Below are 25,053 nucleotides of genomic sequence, written 5' to 3'. Positions count from 1 at the left end.
CAAGCCTCCTCACCAACGGCAATGTCTATGGTTCATGGGGGGAGGTATTAGAGTATAATATTAGTATATAATATTAATATAGGTATTAGAGTATAATATTAGAGTATAATATCACTGATGTCCTCGAAAATGTACCTGTCACTTTCCTGCAGAATTCAGTTGATGACATTCCTATACTTTTACGTCGTGCGCAACTATTCATTAATAAAATATTTTGGCATTTAAAACTTGGGAGGAAGTTTGTATCCACCTATTAGATTTTCCCTGTAATGCTCCATGGGTATAAGCAAATTCCTCTGATTTCAAAAATGTAACATTTTTCTAAGTATTTGTTCTTTCTGATGTTTTGAATTAATGACTGCGAATGAGCCACGTCCCTTTTCAGTTCAGCGCTGTGATGCATAAAATAGGGACTGCTGTATAGCCTTTACGACGATATAATAAGGAAGTGCATAATTGGCGGAGATTATGGGGAGACATATTTCAACGTTTACAGTAGAATGTCTTAGGTAGTAAAAAGCAAAAATGTAGAGAGATAAATACTTAAATAAAAATACATAAATCATCAGATTATAAAGAAAGATACAGTTTGATCGAACAACATCAATCAAAAAAGATGTGTGGGAGCCAGTCAGTATGGTAAATGGAACAGCAAACAATCGGCTTTCGTCGTAGCTTTTACTTTAGTGCTTAGCTCACAATACTCTGTCAAGAAGTTAACTGATATTATCTGTGTTTATGTCTGGTTTTACTAGTGTTTATTTATGTTTTCAAAGGGATTAAGTACATTTTTCGCGAATTAGCTTTTGTTTCAAGAAGTTGATAAATCTGTTTACAGTTGTTTAATATATTTTTGTGTTAAGTGTTGTATTCTTGTTATACAGTGAGTTATTTGCAGAGCTGATTTTAGTGTTTGCTTAATCTTCTAATTTATATTTTGTGTTCATCCACCGTTCAGTGAGTTAGGTAATAGTACCTCTTGACGAGATCTGTTTGCTCTTTCTGCATTGCTATTGACTTCTTAGTTCATTTTGATTTTGTTGTTGTTGAGATTTTATACAAGTTTTTAAACAGGATGATACCGATAATGACTGCGGTTATTATGTGCGGCCACAACAAGAGTTGACCTCTCTCCGGGAACGGCTGAAAACTTCGTTGGCCACGGCGACAGGTTCCAGACTACGGCTCAAAGCTGCAGTGATACTGTGGCACGAATGGCGTAACGTGCGGCAGCGTGTAGCTCAAGTGAAGCAGCCTCTGCCACTACGTAATATTTACTTGACTGTCTTCCCCTGAGGTTCTAATACGCACACCATGGATTACAGTCAGTTTTACGTTATCTTTACTGGCAATAACAGTGTCTAAATATCATCAATGACGAGGTATAGACTTTAAACTTAGACGTTGAACACGAGAAAGACCTAATTTCAAAACTGCATTTGTGTGTGTGTGTGTGTGTGTGTGTGTGTGTGTGTGTGTGTGTTTGTATCCAGTTGCCACAACTGTAATTTCGTATTTCTGTAGCTTTGACGAACGCAGCGGCTCCACGGAAAGGTCTTTAGACTCATTTTATACTCCATATTTCATAAGCCAATGAAATGTACGACAACGCTTACATTGAAATCATATGTTCGAAAAATGCACAATCCTGCATTTTCTTGCCCTTAACTTGTCCTCATATTAAGTCGCTATTTAAACACTCAGGATACCGTAACTGTCCCATTTTTTATATCGGACTTGATTTATGAATTCCGATTCTCGCAGCTCTACTTTGCAAAGACATATAGCATTGTTCTTAATTACACACAGTTTACAATTTTCTTAAGTGTTCCATCACTTTCTAGGCAACGTCATATATGGTACTTACTGTACTGAATCCTGAATGTCAAATGTTAATAGTTCATAATCAAAACTTATTCGTTCAACCACTGTTTCACTTCACTAATTAGGTTTCCATAGATCGTCTTGCAAGCCCTACATAGAGCATAGATGTTGATGCTGACGAAGATATGCTGCGTCCTCCAGTTTCTAATCATACACTACTGCCCATTAAAATTGCAACACCACGAAGATGAAGTGCTACAGACGCGAAATTTAACCGACAGGAAGGAGATGCTGTGATATGCAAATGATTAGCTTTTCAGAGCATTCACACAAGGTTGTCGCCGGTGGCGACACCTACAACGTGCTGACGTGAGGAAAGTTTCCAACCGATTTCTCATACACAAACAGCAGTTGACTGGCGTTGCCTGATGAAACGTCGTTGTGATGCCTCGTGTAAGGAGGAGAAATGCGTACCATCACGTTTCCAACTTTGACAAAGGTCGGATTGTAGCCTATCGCCGGTCGGAGTGGCCGAGCTGTTCTAGGCGCTACAGTCGCAGGTCGCAGGTTCGAATCCTGCCTCGGGGATGGATGTGTGTGATGTCCTGAGGTTAGTTAGGTTTAAGTAGTTCTAAATTCTAGGGAGCTGATTACCTCAAAAGTTAAGTCCCATAGTGCTCAGTGCCATTGGAACATTTGTAGACTATCGCGATTGCCGTTTATCCATCGCGACATTGCTGCTTGCGTTGGCGGAGATCCAATGACTAATATGGAATCGGTGAGTTCAGGAGCGAAATACGGAACGCCGTGCTGGATCCCAACGGCCTCGTATCACTAGCAGTCGAGATGACAGACATCTTATTCGCATGGCTGTAACTGATCGTGCATCCACGTCTCGATTCCTGAGTCAACAGATGGGGACGTTTCCAAGACAACAATCATCTGCACGAAATGTTCGACGACGTTTGCAGCAGCGTGGACTATCAGCTCGGAGACCATGGCTGCGGTTACGCATGACGCTGCATCACAGACAGGAGCGCTTGCGATGGTGTATTCAACGACGAACCTGGGTGCACGAATGGCAAAACGTAATTTTTTCTGATGAATCCAGGTTCCGTTTACAGCATCATGATGGTCGCATCCGTGTTTGGTGACATCGCGGTGAACGCACATTGCAAGGGCGTATTCGTCATCGCCATACTGGCGTATCACCCGGCGTGATGGTATGGGATGCCATTAGTTACACGTCTCGGTCACCTCTTGCTTGCACTGATGGCACTCTGAACAGTGGAAGTTACATTTCAAATGTGTTTCGACCCGTGGCTCTATCCTTCATTCGATTCCTGCGAAACCCTACATATCATACGGATAATACACGTCTGCATGTTGCAGGTCCTGTACGGGCCTTTCTGGATAAAGAAAACGTTCGACTGTTGCCCTGGCCAGCACATTCTCCAGATCTCTCACCAACAGAAAACGTATGGTCAATGGTGGGCGAGCAACTGGCTCGTCAAAATACGCCAGTCACTACTCCTGATGAACTGTGGTATCCTGTTGAAGCTGTATGGGCAGCTGTACCTGTACACGCCATCGAAGCTCTGTTTGACTCAATGCCCAGGTGTATCAAGGCCGTTATTACGGCCAGAGGTGGTTGTTCTGGGTTCTGATTTCTCAGGATCTATGTACACAAACTGAAGGAAATGTAATCACATGTCATTTCTGGTATAATATATTTGTCCAAGGAATACCCGTTTATCATCTGCATTTCTTTTTGGTGTAGCAATTTTAATGGCCAGTAGTGTACATAAGAATTGGTAAATAGTTTGCGAATGTGGACACTCCTATACTGACAAATGAAGTGAAGACAGCTGATCAAGATTGTGATTCAGGTCATGAGAAACAGCCAGAACCTGAACATAGTTACGATAATAGTCCGGCTCAGCACAGTCAAGATCGTTATAATGCGAGTCAGTTTTGTAAAACAAGTCTTCAGTCTTGTTTTGCGTACTACACTGCAGGAAAAAATAGCACTCCTGGAAAGACGACGTAGATTTTGATCAAATGACGGCATATGCCACCTGGGGCACAGTGGATGTGCTGATAAATTTTTCGACGTCGTCCATCAATAGATAGCTTACCAGATTAGCTACCAGAGCGCCACCTATGTCTGCCCATTAATAGGGAATGCGGTTCTAGGCGCTACAGTCCGGAACCGCGCTGCTGCTACGGACGCAGTTTCGAATTCTGCCTCGGGCATGGATGTGGGTGATGTCCTTAGGTTAGTTAGGTTTAAATAGTTCTAAGTCTAGTGAACTGAAAACCTCAGGTGTTAAGTCCCATAGTGCTCAGAGCCATCTGAACTATCCTTTTGAGGGCGGCAAACAGGTAACCATGCCACAGAGACGCTCGAGTGCTTCTTACAGCCCGCTGAGCAAGTTTGAAAGTGTTCGTATTGTGGCCTTCCGAGTGGCAGGACGATCCACACAAGTTGGACGCCCTGCATCAGTTGTTCAACGATGCTGGTATCAGTGGTCACGTGAAAACTCTCACACCAGTAGATGAGGTTCTGGACGTACATGCAACTCCAACGCTCGTCAGGATCTTCGTATCGTAAGGGCAGCAGTGGCAGATCGTACAGCTACCACAGAACAGATTACAAGGATTGTGAGCCCAGACACGTCAACACGAACTGTTGTGAGCCGGTTATCAGCAGTGGGACTACGGGTACTCACACCTCCGGAGCGTCTTTCACTCAGGCCACAGCATAGACGTGCACGACTCAACTGGTTTCGTCCGAGGATCGCTTGGAATGGCGATCAGTGGTCTACAGCTATGAATGCACGTTCTGCCTGCACCCAAGTAATGATCGTTTGCACATAAGACGTAGACCTGGCGGTCGGTGTCTCGTAAAATGCTTTCGTCCAAGACCATCTGCCCCATCCGAGGGCTACGGTCAGGGATGCCATAAGCTACAACTCTCGTTTCCAAAATGAGATTTTCACTCTGCAGCGGAGTGTGCGCTGATATGAAACTTCCTGGCAAATTAAAACTGCATGCTGGACCGAGACTCGAACTCGGGACCTTTGCCTTTCGCGGGCAAGTGCTCTACCAACTGAGCTACCCAAGCACGACTCACGCCCAGGCCTCACAGCTGTACTGCTGCCAGTACCTCGTCTCCTACTTTCCAAACTTTACAGAAGCGGCCCGCATCTCGTGGTCGTGCGGTAGCGTTCTCGCTTCCCACGCCCGGGTTCCCGGGTTCGATTCCCGGCGGGGTCAGGGATTTTCTCTGCCTCGTGATGGCTGGGTGTTGTGTGCTGTCCTTAGGTTAGTTAGGTTTAAGTAGTTCTAAGTTCTAGGGGACTGATGACCATAGATGTTAAGTCCCATAGTGCTCAGAGCCAACCATTTTTACAGAAGCTCTCCTGCAAACCCTGCAATACTAGCACTCCTGAAAGAAAGGATATTGCGGAGACATGGCTTAGCCGCAGCGTATGGAATGTTTCCAGAATGAGATTTTCACTCTGCAGCGGATTGTGCGCTGATATGAAACTTTCTGGCAGATTAAACAACTCTCGTTGTTCACCTCTGGTGTTTCTGGAGGGGGCGCTAACCAGCGCTTTGTACCTGCAGATTGTTATTAGATCCGTTCGCTTGTCAGTCTTGGAACGGGAAGGTGATACGTTATTCTAACTGGGTAGCGCTCGCCTACACACTAACCGTGAAACTCCATGAGCTATGTGACACTAGCAGAAACATTCCCGGCCAGCATCAGCTTGGACTTGTCTCGAACCGAGAACGTGTCGGATGTGATGGGACGGGAAGTGGCTCTCGCAACCACCACCTCTTACAGAACTATGAGAACAGGTCGAGTGGAAGCCAGAGTCAGCGCCAGTGATGCCGCCCCTGGAGGCTACACCACGCACGAATGTTGTGTCCCGGCATGGGTCTATAGTTAGTACTTTAGAACCACTTGTGCTATTGATCTCTAAATATAATCATATCATGTAGTCCACACGCATTGTAGCAACATCTTCAGAGAATTGGAAACGTCTAAAGCTGTACTAATTTGGTTCAGGTGTTGTATGTGAGCAGCGGGTCGGAGTGGCCAAGTGCTTCTAGGCGCTCAAGTCTGGAGCCGCGCGACCGCTGCGGTCGCAGGTTCGAATCCTGCCTCGGGCATGGATGTGTGTGATGTCCTTCGGTTAGTTAGCTTTAAGTAGTTCTACGTTCTAGGGGACCTCAGATGTTAAGTCCCATACTGCTCACAGCCATTTCTTGTATGTGAGCTTTTGAGTTAGATGTATATGATGTGTGCAACGAATTTTCTGTGTAGACAGGCTATTTGGCACATAGGCACATGTAATATATTCCCCAGCAGTTGCCGGTAAATTGTGATGGCCAACATCGGTATCGAGTTGGGGGTTCACTATTTTGAATTTCTCACCACCTTCGTGAGCGAAATAATAGGTAACGCATACGAAGCTCTTTATACATAATCCTTAAGAAGAATTTCATAAAGATAAGTAAAGCATCTCAATTACCCCAGATGTCAAGTGTCACGCGTTACAAGTAATAATTCGGACTTATTTCGAACTCTACGTATTCTAAAAAACGTTTGTGGGTGTGGAAGGCGAGGTTTATTTACTTTGCCTTTGAGGATTTTGCATCACTCTCACTTAATCTTTATTCAGGCTTTTACTTACAACTTTTTAACTTCACTAACAATGGGCGGCTGGATTACGCTGTCAGCAGATGACACTGTTTTCATAACTTTCATTCCAACTCCACTTACGCAACTTCTGTGGTTGCAACTGAACGTCCGGCCTACTGACAAGTTGGAGTTCGTAGTAATTAGGTTGAAATGTTGCTTTCGTCCGTGCCTCAGAGCTCCCTTGGCGCTCGAAATCACTCCCGCCGCCACAGTCCATGTACTTTTGGAGGCTTGAAGCATGTGAGGCAGAAAGTGTATTGCACAACTATGTTAGAGACCATTATTCTCATACCATTCCTTTCTTTTTTCATCCCCTGGGTTTGGTAGCATCTTTCATGCCTGCAGTTGGCCTCTTTAATCGTATAACTGCTTTAACTCACGAACATAGTTTGCATATGCTATATGTATAATAAACTGGACGGTTTTTCCACTACACTTGTGGGTCGATTTTGTGTTAAGACTGGCTCGGGCCACTTTCCAGTGTTAGTCACAAGGCTCCAACCTTGTTATTTTGATTGCTTTCGGTTCTAAGTAATGATTGCATTAATAGCTGTAGATCCAGAGGTGTGGTGGTAATACAGTATTGATCTTCCGTGTATTCAAACAGCTAGTCTCCAGTGATAACTACGAGGGGCATCCAACACGTAATGCAACACGTATTTTCTTGGTCAGTTTCGGTTAAAAATGAAGAATTTGTTGAGGGACTTCGTGGAATATTCTCTTCTTCAGTCTCTGTAGCTTCATGAAGTTCCGATCGATGGCGAAACTATGCACAGCATTCAAAATGACGTCTGTATCGGAGTAGCATTCGGAGCAGAGAGGTGTCATTGAGTTTCTTTTGGCGCGAAACCTAATTCTTGCATATATTCATAAGCGCTTGGAGAATGTCTGCGGAGACCTGCCAGCGAACAAAAGCACGGTGAGTCGTTGGGTGAGGCACCTACTGTCATCGCAAACGAGGTCTCTCAAACCCATGCTATCACCAAGGTGTCTGCCGACCGCACAGCTCTGACTCCTGCTACGTTGGAGCGTGAGGACAATCTCACTCGAGGTGATCGACGTATCGAAATCAAACAGCTCGCTACGCAACTGCACCTCTCTGTCGGTAGTGTTCCCACACTCGTCGGCCGCTGTGTTCCTCGCGGTCTAACAGACGTCCATAAAGAACAACGAAGGACCATCTGCGAAAGTGGCTCATCGTGACAATTACTTGCAGATTATTGTTGTTGTTGTTGTGGCCTTCAGTCCTGAGACTGGTTTGATGCAGCTCTCCATGCTACTCTATCCTGTGCAAGCTTCTTCATCTCCCAGTACCTACTGTAACCTACATCCTTCTGAATCTGCTTAGTGTATTCATCTCTTGGTCTCCCTCTACTAGTTTTACCCTCCACGGTGCCCTCCAATGCTAAATTTGTGATCCCTCGATGCCTCAAAACATGTCCTACCAACCGAACCCTTCTTCTAGTCAAGTTGTGCCACAAACTTCTCTTCTCCCCAATCCTATTCAATACTTCCTCATTAGTTATGTAATCTACCCATCTAATCTTCAGCATTCTTCTGTAGCACCACATTTCGAAAGCTTCTATTCTCTTCTTGTCCAAACTAGTTATCGTCCATGTTTCACTTCCATACATGGCTACACTCCATACAAATACTTTCAGAAACGACTTCCTGACACTTAAATCTATACTCGATGTTAACAAATTTCTCTTCTTGAGAAACGCTTTCCATGCCTTTGCCAGTCTACATTTTATATCCTCTCTACTTCGACCATCATCGGTTATTTTACTCCCCAAATAGCAAAACTCCTTTACTACTTTAAGTGTCTCATTTCCTAATCTAATTCCCTCAGCATCACCCGACTTAATTTGACTACATTCCATTATACTCGTTTTGCTTTTGTTGATGTTCAACTTATATCCTCCTTTCAAGACACTGTCCATTCCGTTCAACTGCTCTTCCAAGTCCTTTGCTGTCTCAGACAGAATTACAATGTCATCGGCTAACCTCAAAGTTTTTACTTCTTCTCCATGAATTTTAATACCTACTCCGAATTTTTCTTTTGTTTCCTTTACTGCTTGCTCAATATACAGATTGAATAACATCGGGAAAGGCTACAACCCTGTCTCACTCCTATCCCAACCACTTCTTCCCTTTCATGCCCCTCGACTCTTATAACTGCCATCTGGTTTCTGTACAAATTGTAAATAGCCTTTCGCTCCCTGTATTTTACCCCTGCACCTTCAGAATTTGAAAGGGAGTATTCCAGTTAACACTGTCAAAAGCTTTCTCTAAGTCTACAAATGCTAGAAACGTAGGTTTTGCCTTTTCTTAATCTTTCTTCTAAGATAAGTCGTAAGGTCAGTATTGCCTCACGTGTTCCAACATTTCTACGGAATCCAAACTGATCTTCCCCGAGGTCCGCTTCTACCAGTTTTTCCATTCGTCTGTAAAGAATTCACGTTAGTATTTTGCAGTTGTGACTTATTAAACTGATAGTTCGGTAATTTTCATATCTGTCAACACCTGCTTTCTTTGGGATTGGAATTATTATATTCTTCTTGAAGTCTGAGGTTATTTCGCCTGTCTCATACATCGTGCTCACCGGATGGTAGTTTTGTCATAACTGGCTCTCCCGAGGCCATCAGTAGTTCTAATGGAATGTTGTCCACTCCCGGGACCTTGTTTCGACTCAGGTCTTTCAGTGCTCTGTCAAACTCTTCACGCAGTATCTTATCTCCCATTTCGTCTTCATCTACATCCTCTTCCATTTCCATAATATTGTCCTCAAGTACATCGCCCTTGTATAAACCCTCTATATACCCCTTCCACCTTTCTGACTTCCCTTCTTTGCTTAGAACTGGGTTGCCATTTGAGCTCTTGATATTCATACAAGTGGTTCTCTTCTCTCCAAAGGTCTCTTTAATTTTCCTGTAGGCAGTATCTATCTTACCCCTAGTGAGACAAGCCTCTACCTCCTTACATTTGTCCTCTAGCCATCCCTGCTTATCCATTTGGCACTTCCTGTCGATCTCATTTTTAGACGTTTGTATTCCTTTTTGCCTGCTTCATTTACTGTATTTTTATGTTTTCTTCTTTCATCAATTGAATTCAATATTTCTTCTGTTACCCAAGGATTTCTATTAGCCCTCGTCATTTTACCTACTTGATCGTCTGCTGCCTTCACTACTTCATCCCTCAGAGCTACCCATTCTTCTTCTACTGTATTTCTTTCCCCCACTCCTGTCAATTGTTCCCTTATGGTCTCCCTGAAACTGTTTACAACCTCTGGTTCTTTCAGTTTATCCAGGTCCCATCTCCTTAAATTCCCACCTTTTTGCAGTTTCTTCAGTTTCAATCTGCAGTTCATGACCAATAGATTGTGGTCAGAATCCACATCTGCCCCAGGAAATGGTTCCTAAATCTCTGTCTTACCATTATATAATCTATCTGATAGCTTTTAGTATCTCCAGGATTCTTCCAGGTATACAACCTTCTTTTATGATTCTTGAACCAAGTGTTAGCTATGATTAAGTTATGCTCTGTGCAAAATTCTACAAGGCGGCTTCCTCTCTCATTCCTTCCCCCCAATCCATATTCACCTACTATGTTTCCTTCTCTCCCTTTTCCTACTGACGAATTCCAGTCACCCATGACTTAAATTTTCGTCTCCCTTCACTACCTGAATAATTTCTTTTATCTCGTCATACATTTCATCTATTTCTTCATCATCTGCAGAGCTAGTTGGCATATAAACTTGTACTACTGTAGTAGGCATGGGCTTTGTGTCTGTCTTCGCCACAATAATGCGTTCACTATGCTGTTTGTAGTAGCTAGCCCGTACTCCTATTTTTTTATTCATTATTAAACCTACTCCTGCATTAACCCTATTTTATTTTGTATTTATAACCCTGTAATCACCTGACCAAAAGTCTTGTTCCTCCTGCCACCGAACTTCGCTAATTCCCACTATATCTAACTTTAACCTATCCATCTTCCTTTTTAAATTTTCTAACCTACCTGCCCGATTAAGGGATCTGACATTCCACGCTCCGATCCGTAGAATGCCAGTTTTCTTTCTCTAGATAATGACGTTCTCTTGAGTAGTCCCCGCCCGGAGATCCGAATGGGGGACTATTTTACCTCCGGAATATTTTACCGAAGAGGACGCCATCATCATTTAATCATACAGTAAAGCTGCATGTCCTCGGGAAAAATTACGGCTGTAGTTTCCCCTTGGTTTCAGCCGTTCGCAGTACCAGCACAGCAAGGCCGTTTTGGTTATTGTTACAAGGCCAGATCAGTCAATTATCCAGACTGTTGCCCCTGCAACTACTGAAAAGGCTGCTGCCGCTCTTCAGGAACCACATGTTTGTCTGGCCTCTCAACAGATACCCCTCCGTTGTGGTTGCACCTACGGTACAGCTATCTGTATCGCTGAGGCACGCAAGCCTCCCCACCAACTGCAAGGTCCATGGTTCATGGGGGGCAGAATATTGTAGCAGGCTAAAATTTTATTTTTGTGGTGGTCCACAGCCTCAGCATTGTGAATGAATATGTGCTCCAGGTAAGCTGTAATATTATTATTAATTTTCTCACTATTCTATGCAGTTGGCCAATTTCGGCTCTTTCAAGCACGTATCTTAAGCTCCCAGCTTCATTTTCCATTATAAAATATCGCTGGTACCTCTGGACAGGCCTACATCTTACATCTCTTCGCGTGTGACACACACTATTGTACAGAGTTACGGCTATTAGCAGCAACAAACAGAAAGATATCATATCATAGTATAGTCATATACGCAAAGAAGTTAGTTGTATTCCTGTCGACAAGTACCAGCAATAAATTATAATGTAAAATGAAGACATCTGATAGAAAATAACCGTAGGTCAAAATTTTCCTGTCGCATTGATGGTAAAAGAAGATAATACATTCAACCTGCAACACGTTTTCATTCACATAACATGGTCACTCGGCTATGAAACATGGGATCATCATTTCTAACCGAAAACAAAACGTATATACAGTGACACCGCATCACATCTGCTCCGAGGAAAATGTTCAACGTCGCACCCTCAGTGATTATGACGGTCTTCTGTGAGTCTATAGGGCTATTCTGTTTGATATCAGCCTTCATGGTGCAAAAATAAACTCTGAAATCGCTTGTACTAACCTCAGGAAATTGAAGAAACGAATTCAGTGTGCTCGTCGCAATAAAGATGCAAACGATCTTCTTGTTCTCCATAACAACGCAAGGGGTTTGCACCCCCGAGAGGAGCACACAAAAGTCATTTGATTGATCTCCCTCGTCCGCCCTATTGCCTGTATCTCGCACCTCCCGTCTTTTATCTGTTTGGCCCATTGAAGGACGCACTACGAGCGAAACAGTACGTGGATGATTGGAAGGTTATTGATGCAACAAGGTGTTTGCCCCGACGTTGACCTGTAGTTTTGTATATTGCGAGCATTATGTCCGCCAAGAAAGGTGGCGTACGGCCGCAACGTGGAACGGAGATTATGTCGAAAAATAGAGTTTTGTAGCCAAAACAGGAATCCCGAAAATAACCTACTTTCAGAAATGATGTACAGGAATCCCGAAAAAAACCAACGTACTTTCAGAAATGTCTGTGTTACACAACTTATTACATGTCCCACGTAAATGGCCACCACAATATTTTTTTCATTGCTAGGTTGGAGAGGATACTCCCAGATGCTTGCTGTAATAATGCTCCTCCAACGGTGTGCTGGTAACATAGTAATTTTTTGTGGCTGCATCCAGTCCGACAGTGGCAACTCATATTTCAAAATATAGGACATTTTCCCTTCAATTTTTTAAGTCATTGGGCTAAAAATTGGGTGTTCTAGAAAAAAAGTAGGACATGGCGTAAAATCAGTGATGCCATGGCACCCACCAATCATGTAACATCTTAATCCTGACCTAAAAAAAACTGATTGGTCACGGGACAGTGACGCCATTACTGGTGGGTGCACACTACTTTCGCAAGTGGACGAAGGGGTTTGAGGTCTGTACCCAGAGCCAGGGGCAAGCAGAATGGCGCGCAGTGGGGTGCCACATCCGGGTTTGCTGCAGCGGATGGCACGACGCCATGGGTTGCGAGAGGGAGCGCTTTGGCGTCTTAGTAGAAACGCTTTTCTTAGTTGAACAAGGTGTACGACTCTTGATTCGTGCGTGAATGCGGAAGTGCAAATGGGTCAACGTTAGAAATCAGATTCCAAGAAATACAATGTATAGAATGTTCGCTGCACAAATTGATACTTTAGCTGCACAACGTTGTGAACCAAACAGGGAAGCTAAGACGAAATGGCTGCACGAAAAATTTGAAGACATCGAAAAAGAAATGATTGTCAGAAGGACTGACTCAGCAAACAGGAAAGTCAAAAGAACCTTCGGTGACATTGAAAGCAAGTGTGATAACAATAAGAGTGCAACGGGAATTCCACTGTTAAATGCATAGGAGACAGCGGCTAGGTGGAAAGAATACATTGAAAGCCTCAATGATGGGTAAGATTTGTCTGATGTGATAAAAGAAAATACAGGAGTCGATTTAGAAGAGATAGAGGATCCAGTATTAGAATCAGAATTTAAAATAACTTTCGAGGACTTAAGATCATATAAGGCAGAAGGCATAGACAACATTCATCAGAATTTCTAAAATCACTGTGGGAAGTGGCAACAAAACGACTATTCACGTTGGTGTGTAGAATGTATGAGTGTGGTGATATACCATCTACACCATTCCGAAGACGGCAAGAGCTGACAAATGTGAGAATTATCGCCCAATCATCCTAACAGTTCATGCTTCCAAGTTGCTTACAAAAATTATGTACAGAAGAATGTAAAAGAAAATTGAGGATTCCATAGATGACGATCAGTTTGGCTTTATGAATGGTAAAGGAACGAGAGAGGCAGTCCTGATGTTGCAGCAATAGGAGCAGGACGTAAGAAAAATAAAGACATGTTCATAGGACTTGTGGATCTGGAAAAAGCATTCGACAATATAAAGTGATGCCAGATGTTCGAACTTCGTAAGAAAGTAGGGGTAAGCTATAGGGAGGGACAGGTCATATACAATATGTACAACAGCCAAGAGGGAATAATAAGACTGGTAGACCAAAAATGAAGTACTCGTTTTAAAAAGGGTATAAGGCAAGGATAGGAAGCAATGATGGAAAAACACACATCAAAAAAAGTTTTGTATCACCTCGATTTCCAGAACTCCTGAAGATAGACTTTGGCTGTGGATATTCTGTCACAGACACAGTCCATTTAACTCTTCAGAGATGTCACTAAACCCGCCCAAAGAGTAAACAACCATGCATGAGCTGCGCCTATTAGACGGGAGGGGGAGGGGGAGGGAGGGTCCGACAGCCGATCAGTTCCCGTCATTCCACTACGAAGGGGGTACACGGCTCGTGTTGTCTGTAGCACTTTGTGCCAGGAAGACCTCTTCACAAGGGAAGTGTCCAGGTGTCTCGGAGTGAACCAAAGCGACGTTGTTCGGACATGGAGGAATTACAGAGAGACAGGAACTGTCTATGACATGCCTCGCTCAGGCCGCGCAAGGGATTCTACTGCATTTGATCACCCCTACCTACGTATTATGTCTCGGAGAAAGCCTGACAGTAACGCCACCATGTTGAATAATGCTTTTCGTGCAGCCACAGGACGTCGTGTTACGATTCAATCTGTGCGCGATAGACTGCATGATGCGCAGCTTCACTCCCGACGTCCATGGCAAGGTTCATCTTAGGAACCACGATACTATGCAGCGCAGTACATATGGGCCCAACAACATGCCGAATGGACCGCTCAGGACTGGCATCACGTTCTTTTCACAGATGAGTGTCGCATATGCTATCAACTAGACTAACGTCGGAGACGTGTTTTGAGGCAACCTGGTCAGACTGAACGCCATAGACACATTGTCTAGCGTGTGCAGCAAGGTGGAGGTTCGCTGCTGTTTTGGGGTGGCATTATGTGGGACCAACGTAAGTCGTTGGTGGTCATGAAAGGCACCGTAACGGCTGTACGATGTGTGAATGCCATCCTCCGACGTATAGTGCAACCATATCGGCAGCACATTTTCGAGGCATTCGTCTGCATGGACGACAGTTCGCGCCCCCATCGTGCACATCTTGTGAATGGATACCTTCAGGATAACGACATCGCTCGACTAGAGTGGCCACCATGTTCTCCCGACATGAGCCGTATCGAACATGGTTGGGATATACTGAAACGGGCTGTTTATGGACGACGTGACCCACCAACCACTTTGGAGGATCTACGCCGAATCTCCGTTGAGGAGTGGGACAATCTGGACCAACAGTTCCTTGATGAACTTGTGAATAGTGTGCCACGACGTATACAGGCATGATCAGTGCAAGAGAACGTGCTACTGGGTATTAGAGTTACCGGTGTGTACAGCAACCTTGACCAACACCTCTGAAGGTCTCGCTGTATGGTGGTACAACATGCTATGCGTGGTGTTCATGAGCAATAAAAAGGGCGGAAATGATGTTTATGGTGATATGTATTCTAATTTTCTGTCCAAATTCCGGAACTCTCGGAACCGAGGTGATGCAAAACTTTTTTCGATGTGTTTTAAGAGAGGTTTCGGATTGTAATTAAAATTCTAGGTGAAAGATATCAATGGTACAACTCGCTGATGACATGGCTATCCTGAGTGAAAGTGAAGAAGAGTTAGATGATCTACTGAACGGAAGGAACAGTCTAATGAGTACAGAGTATGGATTGAGAGGAAATCGAAGAAAAACGGAAGTAATGAGAAGTAGTGGAAATGAGAACAGCGTAAAACTTATCATCAGGATTGATGGTCACGAAGTAGATGAAGTTAAGGAATTCTGCTACCTACACAGTAAAATAACCAGTGACGGACAGAGCAGGGAGGAATTCAAAAGCCGACCAGCAATGGCAGGAAGGAGGTTCCTGGCCAAGGGAAATCTACTAATATGAAATGTCGGCCTTAATTTGTGGAAGAAGTTCCTGAGAATGTACGTCTGGAGTACAGCCATTGTGTGGTAGTGAAACATGGTCTGTGGGAAAACCGGAACAGAAGAGAATCGAAGAATTTGAGATGTGATGCTATAGACGAATGTTGAAGATTAGGTGGAATGATAAGGTAAGGAATGAGAAGATTCTATGCAGAACTGAGAGGAAAGAACACTGACAAGGAGAGGGGAAGGGATGATAGGACATCTGTTAAGACATGAGGGAAGGACTTCCATGGTACTAGAGGGAGCTGTATAGGGCAAAACTCTAACGGAGGACATAGATTGGAATACATCCAGCAAATAATTGAGGACGGAGGTTGCAAGTGCTACTCTGAGATCAAGAGTTTAACACGGGAGAGGAATTCGTGGCGGGCAGCATCAAACCAGTCGTAAGACTGCTGACAAAGAAAAAAAAAAAAAGAGAAACAACTCATCTAAGACGCGAAGAAACTTTGTCAGAACAATGAGCGTTTTGCTTCAACACCTCGTTCAATAGGTAATGTTTGTATCGCCATCATTTACTCTCCAACTGAGTTAAGACAAGTCCTGAGTGGACATCTACTGCTAGCAGCACTTCCAATCCTATAGCTACTATCCCAATTGATTATCCACCTCCAAAATCATTTTAAAGTCTCTTCCCAGTAGGCAGATGACATCGACATGGAAAGTGAAGGGTTTGTGGGGACTTAATGTACAGACGTCAATGTCGCCGTGGGAGCTGCACCACTGAGATTGACAAAAGTTTAGTAGCAGCCGTCTGCTTGGGGAGAAGAAAGACTAGTACTGAGTGAGCAACATGTCAGTTAATACTCAGTAGCTGATTTAAAATCTGACGGATTCCAGTTTATGCAAAAAGTCGCATGAAGTGGCGGACTAAGCTCGTCGGAAACCCGGGTCGACGAACCAAAATGAGGCCCCGTGTGTACTTACGAATTGGTGTATGTGAAACTTAAATTCTGTAAATAGTTAATGCTAAAGATGTCGTCACTGACAAGAAAATCAAGTGTTTATAGGATTGATAACGTCAGAAGAGTCGCTAACATGATGCGCGTACCTCCCCACAAAAGGCATCAGTCGAGAAGCAACGTACGTATATCGCCAAATCATACGTGGGGGCATAGGTATTACTGACGATCGGTCGTAACGGAACGTATTCTTTATGAATCTCCGGAAGACAATATAAACTGGGTACCACAGAACTTAATTTTTTGCCACTTCCTGCGGAATCGAAGAAGATTTCAGCAGTACTGATGTTTTCCTTTACACTTTCCCTGGAGGGTCTTTGTCAGTCTTCCCATACATTGGTTCACTCAGCAAGATACAAATCTTCTGTTCATAAACCTCACGTGGCAACAGCACTATGGCATTTCCGTTACCCACTGGTAACACCACCGTATTACGATCTTCTCATAACTTTCATAGCGCGGCCCTTTGCATGACAGAAATGTTGCTCTTGTGAGGTGGAGCTTTCGTGAGCACAAGTTTCACGTATTATTTCTTCTGCAGTATCACTAGGAACACTCAACAGCAAATCAGTGAGAGGCAAGGTCCTCGGCTTAGGGGGGTAGTTCAAGCCTTTCACAAACATGGACAGTGTTACGTTATCCAAAATCGTATCCGTCAAACTGAACACGGAACGCCAAAAACTAGCTTCTTGCGGTAACGTCTCTGGCATCCGTCCGAACTTCGAAAACTACCTAGAGGTGGACACTTTGTGGACCCCGTCCGACATTGCCCAGGCCACGCCGTCGACCCATTCCAAGGAAATGTATGGCTGGCTAGATGCAATCTCCGCATATCAGATGAAACAAGTGTTCCGATATGCCGTCCAATTCATGGCGACTAAAACGAATCCTCTCCTTCGCTAGCGCTAGGCTCGCCTTTCGTGTAATGAACTGTGCAACGCCAGTCTGGATAAAATGTCTCCCTCTAGCAAACTTCTGAAAAAGGCCATTTGTCCCGACACTTGAATAAACAAATTCGAAAGCTTGCAATCTCGCTCGCTTATTGCGCGACACGTCCAACATCGGGATTTGTATTGCCATCGCCGCCCCAAAGAGGTGTCTTACGTTATTCCTGAAGTTTTCCCGGCATACTGAATATTCTGTGAGGTTTCGGGATTGCAGCCGGATCATGTTGTCTTCTTGCCACAATATTTTGGCTGCTACCGTCAAGCGATCTTCAGGTGAGCGTCCGCCACTGGAGATTGCTATTTTACGGTGTGGCTTTATAGCAAAATTGGGGCGGAAACGCATGCTCATTTGCTGCCGTCACAGGAGCGCTCCCTGCACATTGCTATATCCATCCCAACTTTTTCCAGCTGCTGTTGAGCATATTTTAACATAACCTTCGAAATCTATACCGACATAAAAAAACTAAGAATCATTCTCTAATTTTCACAATGCTGTCTTCTGTATGGACGTATCTAACGATTTGTCGAATTTGATCAGTTGTGCTTTCATCGGAAGAGCTATCAAAAGTTATTCCGCAATATTTAGTTTTTTAAAATCTGCAATAATTTTTTCCCTAATATGTTCACCCAGAACAAAATTAAATTGAGTTTATATCCCTTTTGGCATATAATAAAGTACTCTGTTTGAACCACCAGCCGACTCTTCGAGTTTTAAACAATGCCCTTTTTATACTTGATTATATTTCGCTGTCAACTGTACCGCTTGTAAAAAATTTCTTTTGTTTTTCAATGAAAAGTCTTTACGATGACCGCCGAAAGTAAGGTTCTGCTGGGATTAACATAGTGTAATATCCAAAAGGTGATGTAAAACTCCTCCATTTCTTGGTCTCATCACTAACAACTTTCTGATTACCCTTGTTAATGTTTTTATTTAGTTTCAAGTCCATAGACCGTGTTCTACATTTTGCAAAATTTGACAGGTATTCAGGCTTTGATGCCTTTGGATTCAATTTCCAACACTAATAGAAGACATAAATTTATTTTTGTTGATATTACCCTCAGGGGCAAATAATCAACAGCAAAATTTTTACACTTTCTTTGTTGACGGTGAATATGGGTATAGCATCAAATTCCTTAAATTTTTAGTCTCGTTGAAAGATCAGTAGAATCACGACAAAATTAAACAACGATTTGTTGCTTCACCGTGTTCACGTGGTCCTTCTACAGACTGTTTTGATATACTTCACTACCCTTTTGAATCATCGCAACTGTGTGCTCTGAAACAGGTTTTGGCCAGTGTGCAGTATCACTAGATGAACAGGAGCCGAAGGTAGTGGCATCAGAAATATGTCCAGTTTCACTCATTTTCTCATCAGGACTATTTTTATAAATTTTTTCAGAGTCACTTATGTGTAAGTCGTCAATAAAATCACGTGTTGTAGACTTTTCAACCGTGTCTTCAGTCTCGACACCTAATGTCCGGTACGAACGAACCAGATTCAACAATTTGATTACTGAAACTTCCGCCGGCCGCGGTGGTCTAGCGGTTCTAGGCGCTCAGTCCGGAACCGCGCGACTGCTACGGTCGCAGGTTCGAATCCTGCCTCGGGCATGGATGTGTGTGATGTCCTTAGGTTAGTTAGGTTTAAGTAGTTCTAAGTTCTAGGGGACTGATGACCACAGATGTTAAGTCCCATAGTGCTCAGAGCCATTTGAACTGAAATTTACTGGCAGATTAAAACTGTGTGCCGGACCGAGAATCGAACTCGGGACCTTTGCCTTTCGCGGGCAAGTGCTCTACCAACTGAGCTACCCAAGCACGACTCACGCCTCGTCCTCACGGCTTTAATTCCGCCAGTAACTCGTCTCCTACCTTCCAAACTTCGCAGACGCTCTCCTGCGAACCTTCAGAACTAGCACTCCTGGAAGAAAGGATATTGCGGAGACATGGCTTAACCACAGCCTGGGGAATGTTTCTGGAACGAAATTTTCACCCTACAGCAGAGTGTGCACTGATATGAAACTTCCTGGCAGATTAAAACTGTGTGCCGGACCTAGACTCGCACCCGGGACCATTGCCTTTTGCGGGCAAGTGCTCTACCAACTGAGCTACCCAAGCACGACTCACGCTCTGTCCTCACAGCTTTAATTCCACCAGTACCTCGTCTCCTACCTTCCAAACATCGCAGAAGCTCTCCTGCGAACCTAGCAGAACTAGCACTCCTGGAAGAAAGGATATTGAGGAGACATGGCTTAGCCACAGCCTGCGGGATGTTTCTAGAATGAATGCTAGTTCTGCAAGGTTCGCAGGAGAGCTTCTGCGAAGTTTGGAAGGTAGGAGACGAGGTACTGGCGGAATTAAAGCTGTGAGGAAGGAGAGTGAGTCGTGCTTGGGTAGCTCAGTTGGTAGAGCACTTGCCCGCAAAAGGCAAAGGTCCCGGGTGCGAGTCTAGGTCCGGCACACAGTTTTAATCTGCCAGGAAGTTTCATATCAGTGCACACTCTGCTGTAGGGTGAAAATTTCGTTCCAGAAACATTCCCCAGGCTGTGGTTGAGCCATGTCTCCGCAATATCCTTTCTTCCAGGAGTGCTAGTTCTGAAGGTTCGCAGGAGAGCGTCTGCGAAGTTTGGAAGGTAGGAGACGAGGTACTGGCGGAATTAAAGCTGTGAGGAAGGAGAGTGAGTCGTGCTTGGGTAGCTCAGTTGGTAGAGCACTTGCCCGCCAAAGTCAAAGCTCCCGAGTTCGAGTCTCGGTCCGGCACACAGCTTTAATCTGCCAGGAAGTTTCATATCAGTGCACACTCAGCTGTAGAGTGAAAATTTCATTCTAGTAATTTGATTACTCTTTCCTCCACTATCTTTACTATCTGCATGAGTGAAAAGGTGTTTAAAAAATGATTTAGCCTCTTCAGTCTTTGCTTTAGTTAGATATCTTTTCCGAGCTGTAGATGGTTTAATTCTTTTCACTAAAAGAAATATTGTCCAGATTATTTCTGTGACGTCATGGATTACACATCCTTTAACAGTAATTTTTTCTCTTCATCTACCCTGTAGGTAAATGCATGCTCACCTTCAAATGAATGAATAAAAGGTCATAATTTTAATTTACTGTTTGCAAAAACAATATTGTTTTCTTAAACATCATGATTGTAAAATTTTTAACACATCATAGTATCACAACAAAGGGTTATTTGCTGAACAATATTTAAACTAAGAATCTAAAGTTTACAAGTAATTACAGAATATTTTAAGTTCCATATATTTCTGATCCTGGTAATATATACAAGAAAATTTAGAGATAACTACAAACTTAAAATGTATGTACTTATTATTTGGCCCCTGCTTACGCACACAATACTACTACTAATCGAGCTTTATGAAGAATGAAATCAAATAAAATCAAAACTGTAGTTGCTCTAGAGAGCATGCGTCAGCAGAATTTAGCGTTTTAATTGATCTGACGGTTATTCCTCGAGAGTTTCAAATGAAAGGGAAGTTCCGCAGCGGTTACTACCTTTATTTTCTCCCATAAAATGTTACAGTTCGTAACGTAATTTTGCGATTGTAATGTTCAGACAGCTTTTCCTTCTTGCTATTCATGAATGATTTTGTTGTTTCTTTCACGAAAGTATTAGTAACATAATTTCATTGTTTTTCGGATCTATTATTTATGCTTCGCATCGAAGCTACCATAAAGAGAGTGGGACACACATTCAAGTCACTGACTACAACTAGATAAAAATTTATACAATACTGGGTGTGTAAGCACGAAATAACTTCACAAAACATTTTTCTACAGTGGGTTGCGATGTATAAATTCTGGATGACTAGTCTTTCTTTTGATATGTACAGCTCTTGAAAACAGTTTCTTGTATTTAGATCACTCTGCTCTAGATCATCGAATTCAATTTTCATATTCATAAAGTAAAATATACTCTTATTATGTACAGCACTATAACTATGTGCGTACTTATATTACACATGTGTAGATGCCGTAGGTAAAAAAAAAGGGTTATTGTAGAGTAACTGCGTCCAGCAGCTGACAATTGTACAGTTTTTAAGTTTCATGCCAAGGTTTACAAAATTCTGAACATACCATTTGCTACGGCCATGTTTGGCGGAGGATTAAAAGTGGTCTGGTCCTGGAGGGCCACCAAATCTTGAGACCGTCGAGGCTTGGAGCCCCCCTCCCTCCCCCCCCCCCCCCCCCGCCTTGACCAGGATCAGAGCCACCCCCCATCACCATTCTTAATGCGCTACTGGTTACACATCACCCACGTACGTGATTTTGAGCAGTACCACTAAACCGATTGCGATCTGATAATAAATCAGCGAGGTGGTTGGTCACAGGTGTGCTTGCAATATCTACAAGATTTTATCAAAAAACTCACTTTATTTGCTCTTAATATCCTGCTAACTAAAAGAGGTCCTTTCTTGATACTTAAAACTTACCACTGTTATACATTCTACATTTTATTCAACGTAGTAGGTACAGCGCTATCTGTTTGCATACATGCATGTGGTTCAGGAAACAGCGTTTCGAAATCCCACTTATGCACTGATTTAGATCAATTTGGTGAACGGGATGATACTAATATTCTAAAAGTTTCGATTGGTAATTTAGTTTTAACACCTGAACAATTATTTCTTTAGCTGTTCCCACCTCCTGTGTGAGGGACGAGCAGAAACACATCGTGAAGACAAAGCCCGTGCCTCTCTACGGTAATTAACGAGGTGGAGGCTCGAGGATGGCTGAAAGCCTCCTCTCTTCTGACAGCGACTCTGGTAAACCTCAGGCGAACATAATGCGGACCAGATGGCGAGCAAAGACAACCCCTGCATCGAGTTTGGAACTGTTGACATTATATCGTTACTGGAACTGACTATCATTCTACTGTCTACCTTCTTCATTGAAACTGATCGCTCTACAACATACATTATAAAAGTTCACCATCAGTGTACTGATGTATGATCTTTCATATTGTAGAGCTGTGGTATATACATTCAGTAAGAAAAAAGTGGTACTGCAGTACCACATCTAAATTGACTGATCGAGCTTTCGTATCCCAGGCGGCCTGAATGAAAAGAGCTTGCTCCAGTTAGCAGGAAAAATAAATACTGATAGACCATCGGGATCTCAGGTCATTATGCTACTCAGTAGCAGACTGTGGAAGGCGTGGACCACGACCCTACTGATATGTGGTCATTGATTAGAATACTCACTGGAAACTCGCAACACAAATACACTGAAACGTCAAAGAAACTGATACAGGCATGCGTATTCAAGTACAAAGATATGTAAACCGGCAAAAAACGGCGCTGCAGTCGGCAACGTTTATATGAGATAACATGTGCCTGGTGCAGTTGTTAAATCGGTTACTGTTGCTACAAAGACAGGTTCTTGTTGTTGTTGTGGTCTTCAGTCCTGAGACTGGTTTGATGTAGCTCTCCATGCTACTCTATCCTGTGCAAGCTTCTTCATCTCCCAGTACCTACTGCAACTTACATCCTTCTGAATCTGTTTAGTGTATTCATCTCTTGGTCTCCCTCTACGATTTTTACCCTCCACCCTGCCCTCCAATACTAAACTGGTGATCTACTGCGACTTACATCCTTCTGAATCTGTTTAGTGTATTCATCTCTTGGTCTCCCTCTACGATTTTTACCCTCCACGCTGCCCTCCAATACTAAACTGGTGATCCCTTGATGCCTCAGAACATGTCCTACCAACCGATCCCTTCTTCTAGTCGTGCCACAAACTTCTCTTCTCCCCAATCCTATTCAATACTTCCTCATTAGTTATGTGATCTACCTATCTAATCTTCAGCATTCTTCTGTAGCACCACATTTCGAAAGCTTGTATTCTCTTCTTGTCCAAACTATTTATCGTCCATGTTTCGCTTCCATACATGGCTACACTCCATAGAAATACTTTCAGAATCGACTTTCTGACACTTAAAGCTATACTCGATGTTAACAAATTTCTCTTCTTCAGAAATGCTTTTCTTACCATTGTCAGTCTACGTTTTATATCCTCTCTACTTCGACCATCATCAGTAATTTTGCTCCACAAATAGCTAAACTCTTTTACTACTTTAAGTGTCTCATTTCCTAATCTAATTTCCTCAGCATCACCCGACTTAATTCGACAACATTCCATGATCCTCGTTTCGCTTTTGTTGATGTTCATCTTATATCCTCCTTTCAAGACACTGTCCATTCCGTTCAACTGCTCTTCCAAGTCCTTTGCTGTCTCTGACAGAATTACAATATCATCGGCAAACCTCGAAGTTTCTATTTCTTCTCCATGGATTTTAATACCTACTCCGAATTTATCTGTTGTTTCCTTCACTGCTTGCTCAATATACAGATTGAATAACATCGGGGAGAGGCCACAAACCTGTCTCACTCCCTTCCCAACCACTGCTTCCCTTTCGTGTCCCTCGACTCTTATAACTGCCATCTGGTTTCTGTATAAATTGTAAATAGCTTTTCGCTCCCTGTATTTTACCCCTGCTACCTTTAGAATTTTAAAGGGAACATTCCTGTCAAAGACAGGTTATCAAGATTTAATTCAGTTTGACGTGGTGTTATAGTCGGCGCACGAGCGATGGGACACAGCTCCGAGGTAGCGATGAAGTGGATATTTAACCTCACGATCATTTCACGAGAGTACCATGAATATCAGGAATCCGATAGAAGATGAAATCTCCTCCATCGCTGCGACTCAAAAGAGATACTGCAAGAACTGGACCAAAGACGACTAAATAGGATCATTCAACGTGACAGAAGTGCAACCCTCCCGCAAATTGCTACAGATTTTAATGCTGGGCCTACAAGTGTCAGCGTGCGAACAATTCAACGAAAAATCATGGATAAGGGCTTTCGGAACCGAAGGAGTACTCGTGTACCCTTGATGACTGGACGACACAGGGCTTTACGCCTTGCCTGTGCTCTTCAACACCGACACTGGACTGTTGATTTGGATATTTGTGGTAAGGACTTATGGGACCAAATTGCTGAGGTCCCCGGTCCCTAAGTTTACACACTATTTAATCTAAATTAAACTAATTTAAGCTAACGATGACACACACACCCATGCCTGAGGGAGGAGTCGAACCTCCAATGGGGGGAGCCGCGGGGACCGTGACAAGACGCCGTAGATCGCGCGGCTACCCTCGCGCGCCAGCTGTTGATGACTGGGAACATGTTTCCTGCTAGGACGATTCTCGTTTCAAGTTGTATAGAGGGGATGGACGTGTGCGCGTATGGAGACAGCCTCATGCGTCCATCGGCCCTGCATATCGGAAGGGGACTGTTCAAGCCGGTGGAGATTTGTGTAATGGTGTGGGACATGTGCAGATGGAGTGATATGGCCCCTGGTGAGTTCAGATACGACTCTGACAGGTGACACGTACGTAACAATCCTGCTAGATCAACTGCATCCATTCTTGTCCATTGTGCATTTCGAATAACTTGGGCAATTCCAGCAGGACAATGCGACACCTCATAGGACCAGAATTGCTACAGAGTGGCTCCAGGAACACTCTTCCGAGTTTAAACATTTCC

General features: G+C 43.4%; 1 protein-coding gene and 1 non-coding gene across 2 annotated transcripts in view; one reads left to right on the top strand and one right to left on the bottom strand.

The window, feature by feature from the left end:
- The window catches only part of LOC126483926 (lachesin-like), a 290,487-nt gene that overhangs the window by 166,656 nt on the left and 98,778 nt on the right, over positions 1–25,053 (top strand). The gene's annotated exons all lie outside the window — the stretch shown is intronic.
- Trnas-cga (transfer RNA serine (anticodon CGA)) lies at positions 4,878–4,952 on the bottom strand. The gene has a single exon. It is a non-coding gene; the product is annotated as a tRNA-Ser (tRNA).

Source organism: Schistocerca serialis, chromosome 6 (genome assembly GCF_023864345.2).
Source record: "Schistocerca serialis cubense isolate TAMUIC-IGC-003099 chromosome 6, iqSchSeri2.2, whole genome shotgun sequence".
In the NCBI taxonomy this organism is placed as follows: Eukaryota; Metazoa; Arthropoda; class Insecta; order Orthoptera; family Acrididae; genus Schistocerca; species Schistocerca serialis.
Note: the sequence above shows the minus strand (reverse complement) of the source record. Positions and strands in the feature narration are given on the sequence as shown.